Below are 8319 nucleotides of genomic sequence, written 5' to 3'. Positions count from 1 at the left end.
ATATAATTCTTATCTGTTGAAGAAATTTTTAATTAAAAAAAGTATTAGGATATAGAAGATGTTGAAATAATCGAATTTTAAATTTATAAATGTTATTTTGACGTATAAATAAAGTGTAAACTACTAGGACAACTTAACTATCTAGCCCTTTTTACTTTTGTCATCGATCTTTTAAATTTATCAATCATACAACATAATTATTTAACTGTTTCAACTAAGCCACTAGTCGTTACCATTGATACAAATGACGAAGTGGCAGTTAAAAGGAATTGACATTATTATCATTCAGTCTTTATTATTTATATAATCATTTGGTCCTAAATTAATAGAATTTAATAAATTAATCATTTAATTAGGATCTACATGTGTTAGCACATGATCATGACACGTGTCATTGGTGCACATGTCACCACCTAATATTATATATGCTATCAATTTGGTCCTAAATAAATAAAATTTATAAATTAATCATTAACCAGGATCTACATGTGTTAACACATGATCATGATATAGTTATTGGTGACACCATGTCACCACCTAATTAGAAGAAATTAAGTTACAAAGAAGTAAAATTTGGGTCTTGGGCAACTCAAACCTGAGTCACGCAAATGAAAGATACAGGGTGGAGCCACTAAGCTAATATCATCGTTTGTGTTAAGAGATATACAATAATACATATACTAATAGTATGACCAATGCCAAAAAAAAAGAATATAATGGAAATGGAAATAATGAGATTTGAACTTCGCAAAAAATTGAAAGCAATAAATGATGGGAAAATATTATATTTTTTTACAATAAAAATATTATATTTGATAAATTGTTTGATAGATTTAATATATTTTTTAAATATAGTTGATACAATATTTTAAAGAATAAATTTAAGATTTATATATTTTTAAACTAAATTTAATAATTATATTTTTCATATTTATAATTCATGATTATATATATAATCTTAAGTTGAGTATTTCTAATATAATTAATAATTTTAATTTCTTATTAAAAATAAAATATTCAAAAAATATAAATGATTCATACATTAATATATGAATTATTTTTTTATTTATACATCTAAATATAATATACATTTATATAAATATTTTTATTCGTATATTGAATATTTTGATTAAAATAAACATATTTAAATACTAGTTTATACAAGAAATAAAATATATAAAAATATAAATGATTCATACATTTAAATAAATTGAATCATTTATATTTTCTATACATCTATATTTAATAAGAAATAAAATTATTGGGGACTATTTTGCAAGTTTTAAAAGTTGGGGACCTAAATTTAAGTGGTTGAAAAGTTCAATGACCGTTTATATAATTTACCGTAATTTTCTAACAGTGATTTAAGTTGGGGACCATATTGCAAACGGAATAAATGTTGGGGGACTGTATTGCAAGATTTAAAGTTGGGGGACCTAAATGCAAGCTTCAGAAATGTTCAGTGACCATTACTATACTTTACCCTATAAATTATGACCTGAAAATGAAACGTGGAAGAGTGTGGGCAAGAGATTCTTTAGTTTACGTCACCATTCATTACATAGCACTTGCCTTCTTTCGCAAGATAGTAAGGGACGGATTGATTGTGAATTCAAACCTTTTCAATTGTAATTTAAACTTTATTTTTAATCTCAGGGATTATTTTATTTATGCGGGCATAATTTAATCAGGGGCGAATGTAAGATTTTATGTTAAAAAATAAATTTAATTTATAAAATTTTAAGAGTGCGAACTACTTATAAAATCCTGAGAACAAAATTTTTTTTCATTAAAAAAATCTAAAATATAATAATTTTAAATTTCACGAGCAACTTGACCGTCCCCCTAATACATCCCTGAATAATTAAACTTAAATTAGATTTTATCATTTTTAAACGATCAAATATAAATATTTTATACACAATTTATGTTTATAAAGTTATTCAATAAGTGATTATCACTAAATTCTATACAATTTTATCAGTTTCATGTTTTTTTATCTCTAAGTAATGTTTTTTTTTTAAAATTATACAAAAGATAAAAAAAAAATACTCTTATGCTAATATTAATTACCATTTCAAATTATATAAACACTCTATACTTAAATTTCGTATTTTATTAGTTATTTTTAATTTAATATATTTATGTAACTTAATATGTGAAAACTAAATAAATAATATGATAATGCACTTTAAAAATATATATTATCTTGTTTATATTTACATGTTCACTAAATATATATTATTTTTAAAATATTTTATACATTTATGAATAGTTATAGTTATGATAATTATAATATAAAAACTGTGTTATCAATATGTATAATTGTAATTGTACCTTTAGGGTGTTTGGATAGGATTTTTTTTTTCAGATTGTAATATCGATAGGATTTTTTTTCCAGATGTAATATCGAGAAGATTCCCGATAGGGGAGTAATAAACTATTTCCAACAGTAAATTTTATGGCCTTTTACCGGAATGATAATCCATTATTTGTTTAGGTATTGTTTTTTCCTTTCACTTGGACTAAATGTATAAATATTTAAAAATAATATATATTTAGTGAACATGTAAATATAAACAGATAATATATATTTTTAATAGTTGCATTATCATATTATTTATTTAGTTTTCACATATTATAGTTACATAATATAATTAAATTAAAAATAACTTTACTTTTATTTCAAAAACCTTTACTTTTATTTCAAAAGCTATAGTCTTTAGTTTTCACAAATTTGTTAAAATTTATTTTCCCAACCACAACTATATTTTCCTTGTTTTACTATCCAAACCTGTTATCATTTTATTTATTGTTTATTATAATAACTTTTTAAATATTAATTAAGATTAAACGAATATATGGTATGTTTACTCTTTTAATCTACCCATTTATCTTTTAAATTTTGAAAAAAATTTATATAAAAATTTTTGAATTTAATTTAATAAATATAAATTGAAATAATACAATAATATTTTCTATGAATTTTATATAAGTATTTCATTTGAATATTTGTATTCTACTTGTTAAAAATATCATAAGGACAATTCAGTAAAATATACATTACAGTAATCCTTTTTCCTTTAACCAAACAGTAATCATACATTCGTGTCAAACAAACCAAACACAATAATGTAACATTCTCAGTAATGTGTAAGGTAATGTAACATTTCAGTAATCTTATTCCCGAAATAATGTTGGATTTCATGAGCCAAACGCCTTAGAGGAAAATAATAAGCACTTACCATCAATATTAAAGCATATTATATAAACTTATTTCAGTGTTATTTTATTTCCCCAACAATATTATTTAAATTCACCAATAATTCATATACAATAGTCGTTGGGCATAAAATATTACTAACTATAAATAAACTGAAACACTCGCATTGAACTTTTCAAGACAAGGGAGGGATTAAGACATAAAATATTATTAATTTGTTTCTTAAAATTAGATTTACTTTACGGCTTGATTTTTTCTTTTAAATATATTCGATGGATACATTTATTATATAATATGAAATAAAATAAAATTACTTTTGAACAGTAAAATATATAGGGATGGGCATGGGACGAGGTGAGGCAGCTTTTTTGGCCATCTTGATCTCAAACTGAAAATATATATATAAAATTTGATTTCACCCAATTCCGATAAATTTTAGTTTTTTTCGTTCCGAACCTATCTTGATTTTTAGACTAAAACTTCGACCCTAATATGAATATATTAATACTATCATTATAAGATTAAGTCGGGTCAAAATTCATGAATTCAGATATTTTGATCATCTCTGAAAATTGGTGCTATTATTATTTTTAGTCAAAATAAAGTTTAGGTCATGGATGATTCTCTAAGTTCAGGGTCAGGAGATACCTAAGACCCAATTGAAATTTACGTTAGAATTTATAGATTGTCCACCAAGAGTGACAGTAGTAGGATTCGAACTTGACTTTACAAGTTTAAACTTCTGAATCTCAACCACTTATACCAACACTTGTTGACCAAAATTGGTGTTATAATTACACCAAATATTTATTAATACTTTGATTTTTTTGAATAATGACAATTGAATTTCATTAATAAAAATGGAGGAATTAATATTACAACAAATTCAAAGAGAAAATTGGAGACAATAGTCAAAAAACTTATACATAAAATAAAAATATTAAACCCAAATATACGAAAATTGAAACCTTCCAAACATCAAAATAATTTAGTAACCTTCATAAAACTCATTGTCTCTCTCGAACGAGACTTTACAATGTGATTAAGAAGTGGTGAGTGAACTAAACAATTTGACATACTGTTTCGCTACACAATTCCGATTATATAGACAAACGATCATTTACAAAAGAGGAGATCTAATAATACGTAATCATCGACAAGCCAATCAGAAAACAAATACCTTGAGTATCTTTATGGAAGCACCAACACGACCATTAAAGTATGCGAAAAACTTACTGAAAACAATAAGAAACGTACCACCAGAGCAGAGAAAAAACATGCTACAAGAGTAGAGAAAAACATGTCATAAAAACAGAGATTCTTATTTAAAAATAAAAAAAAAACTCAAGAAATAAATAAAAACATAATATGAAAAATAACAAGAAAAATAATAAAAATAATAACTATCGGTGGTTGATAATTAATATTAATATTAATATCGCCACCGGCTAAAAAATAAAGGAAGATAAGAAGATTGAACAAAAATATTAAGAGAAAAAATTAGGTTAATTTTTTTTAAATTTTATTCTTTAATGAAGAGTTTTTGTATTTTATATTTTCCGGGAAATAAGCAGCCAATAAGAAGCAAATAGGTAACAGACAATTCAACTCTGCGGGTCCCAATCAAAAGCCACGGAATCAACTGGGCCACCACCCATATTTCATCACTCTCATCATGACCGTTGTTTCTTATAGGTCCCATCATCAACGTCCCAGATGCATTAACAAGTTTTTAATCAACAAACGTAGATCCCGGGATCGCCAATATCACCGAAATATCTGTATTTATATAACTTTGTTACAAAGCTTTGAATTTTGAATCATCTCTCCAATTTACCCTTATTCGTCAAACAATGACCAATCTCGTTACAGGAGTAGTCCTTCTCCTGTTATCGGTCGCCGGCATCGTTTCTTCCACTAGAAATGTTATCGGAGACGTTCTCCGGTTGCCGTCGGAAGCTTCGAGGTTCTTCCACCGGAGCGACCACGATGAAGTTGGTGGCACTAAATGGGCGATCCTGATAGCTGGATCTAATGGTTATTGGAATTACAGGCATCAGGTCAGAAAACTTTCACTGAATTAACTTTTTTCCACATTGACATGATTTTTGGAAATATTGATCATCGTCAACCTCCACCTGATATCCTGTAGTCAAACTAGTGTAATTTGTCGGCAATTTTTTTTAATCTATTTTATCATTCTATTGTGAATTTGTTTGTTGTTTGATCGGTCTTAAATTTGTTAAAATGTTGATAATTATTTCAGGCTGATGTTTGTCATGCTTATCAACTCCTAAGGAACGGTGGTTTGAAAGATGAGAATATCGTGGTCTTTATGTACGATGATATAGCTTTCAATGTAGAAAACCCTAGGCCTGGTGTTATCATTAACAATCCTCAGGGACCTGATGTTTATAAGGGAGTTCCAAGGTTTGTTTTTTTTTAAGAATTGTTGCTAATTTTACATTTCTGATTATGATCGTTGCCTTGCTGTTCTTCTGTAGGATTATACTGGAATAGATGTCAATGTTAACAACTTTTTTGCGGCTATCCTCGGAAACAATCTGCAATCACCGGGGGTAGTGGGAAGGTTGTAAATAGTGGCCCTAATGATCATATCTTCATATTCTACACTGACACGGGGGTCCTGGTATTCTTGGTTAGTAATATCAAATTAACTGTTACTTTTGTGTTGCTTTCTGATCATGTCTTAGCTTTGTATCTTTTACTTGCAGATTCTAGTATGGTCTTCAGCTTGCAATTTGATACTTGTTTCTAAAGATGCTAATGATTCCTTTGTGTAATACAGGGATGCCCACCTGGCCTTATATCTTTGCTGATGACTTGATTGATGTTTTAAAGAAAAAGCATGCTTTAGGGACCTATAAAAGCTTGGTAAATCAATGTTTTAACAATTATCGATTTTGAATGAGATCTCTTATTGCTTTATGCCGTTCTAAAGTTCTTGTCCGCATGGAACTTTGTAGGTATTCTATCTTGAAGCTTGTGAGTCAGGAAGTATCTTTGAGGGTCTCCTTCCCGAGGGTTTGAATATCTATGCAACTACAGCATCAAATGCCCAAGAGAATAGCTGGGGAACCTACTGTCCCGAAATGTACCCAAGTCCTCCCCCAGAATATGATACCTGCTTGGGAGACTTGTACAGTGTTGCTTGGATGAGGACAGGTTGATATCAAGCATGCTCATCGATAAGTCCTTTTCATTTATCATTGGCAGTATTGAATATAACATCATGCAAAGTTGAATCTGATTGTCTAGATCTGTTTCTCCATATTTAAGCAAGTTTTATATATATATGAACTTCAGTTTGTTTCTTGGCTGCACCTTGTTGAGCTAAAGTGTTAGTAGACAAATGTAAAATGTCTGGGACAAAAGTGGGTGTTATACATGTAAATTTGATTCTTTAGTATGATCTAGACTAGAATAGATATCTTTCAAAACTGAGGAATCGGTTTTTGTTTTATTTTTATTGACTTGCATCCCCTGGAGTGAATCCTAATATTGTGTTTCTGTTGAGCAGTGATGTACATAATTTGCGGACGGAGTCTCTGCACCAGCAATACGAAGTTGTAAGGCTTTTACAAAGTGTTTTTGCATGAACTCTTTTCTTTTCTTTTATCAGGAAAATATAAAGATTTCATTTTCATTGTGGGGTAGTTATTGATTACTGTTATCCAAAAGGAGGGAGCTTTACAATTTCGTTTTTTGGGCTTTTTGCAGGTGAAACAGAAGACTATCGGTAACAATTATGTTTATGGCTCTCATGTCATGCAATATGGTGATATAAGGCTTAGCAAGGACAGTCTCTTTGCATACTTGGGCACAAATCCAGCAAATGATAACTTCACCTTTGTTGATGAGAACTCCTTCCAACTACCTACAAAAGCTGTTAACCAGCGCGATGCTGATCTTGTCCATTTTTGGTCCAAGGTTTGTACCTTGTTTCTTCTTGAGATATATATATATATTAAACACAACACTCGCTTCTTCGCATCGATTTCTTTAAAAATGTCCTCGTTTGGAATGATTCCATACATTCGAAAGCTGTCACTATGCTAGTTTTAGAACCTATCTAATTTGGGGATTTCTCTCCGATCTACTTTACAGTATCGCAAGGCACTCGAGGGCTCTGTTAGGAAGGCTGAAGCACAGAAGCAGTTTGTTGAAGTCATGTCTCATAGAATGCATGTAGACAACAGTATGAAACTCATCGGAAAACTTTTATTCGGAATAGAAAGGGGCCCGGAAGTTTTGAGTGCCGTTCGACCGGCTGGCCAACCACTTGTAGACGACTGGAAATGCCTCAAGAAAATGGTAATTACTCTTTGATTCTCAGTCTTTTGTTTTCTTTTCTCTTGCTACTGTAAAACACACCTTGTTCATCTAAAACAGGTGAGAACTTTCGAGGCGCATTGCGGATCGCTAGCCCAGTACGGGATGAAACACATGCGATCCCTTGCAAACATCTGCAATGCTGGAATTCAGACGGAACAAATGGCTGAGGCCTCGGCACAAGCTTGTGTTAGCATTCCTAACAATCGTTGGAGTTCTGTTCAGCAAGGGTTCACTGCATAAAAACATAGTGACCGGAATCGGCTAAAATATTATCGGCCGAAGCTTGGATAATGGTTATATTTTCGGATTGTGGCTTCTTGTATTCCTAATATTCCGAATGCTGCTGCATTTTGATGACTATCCATGTGATTTGCTTATTTGTATAATTATGCAGAAGCAACCATGTACCATAACTCCTAATGTATATACGGGTAGGATGTGTTGTATCAGAAAATAATGTATGTATACAAATGCTGTATGATGCAATTAAATCCTTGTTTGATGATTATCCATGTGATTTGCTTACATGCTAATTTGGATATGATAATCGTTTGAGATTTTGAAGTTAGATTATATCATATATCAGTGAATAGGTTAACGTTCAATTCAAATTGTTATCATTTTTTAATGGAAAAATGATTTGTTTAGAACACAATGAAAAGTGGGGTGATTATTTTTTAACTTTTAATAGTTAGGAGACTTAAAAGAACATCTTATAGTCGGGATCATTTTGTAACTTT

General features: G+C 29.7%; 1 pseudogene; it reads left to right on the top strand.

The window, feature by feature from the left end:
* Positions 1-5061: 5061 nt before the first annotated feature.
* On the top strand, positions 5062-7840 carry LOC120141379 (annotated as a pseudogene).
* The last annotated feature ends 479 nt before the right edge of the window (positions 7841-8319 follow it).

This window comes from Hibiscus syriacus, unplaced genomic scaffold (assembly GCF_006381635.1).
Source record: "Hibiscus syriacus cultivar Baekdansim isolate YM2019G1 unplaced genomic scaffold, ASM638163v2 tig00110797_pilon, whole genome shotgun sequence".
NCBI lineage: Eukaryota > Viridiplantae > Streptophyta > Magnoliopsida > Malvales > Malvaceae > Hibiscus > Hibiscus syriacus.
Note: the sequence above shows the minus strand (reverse complement) of the source record. Positions and strands in the feature narration are given on the sequence as shown.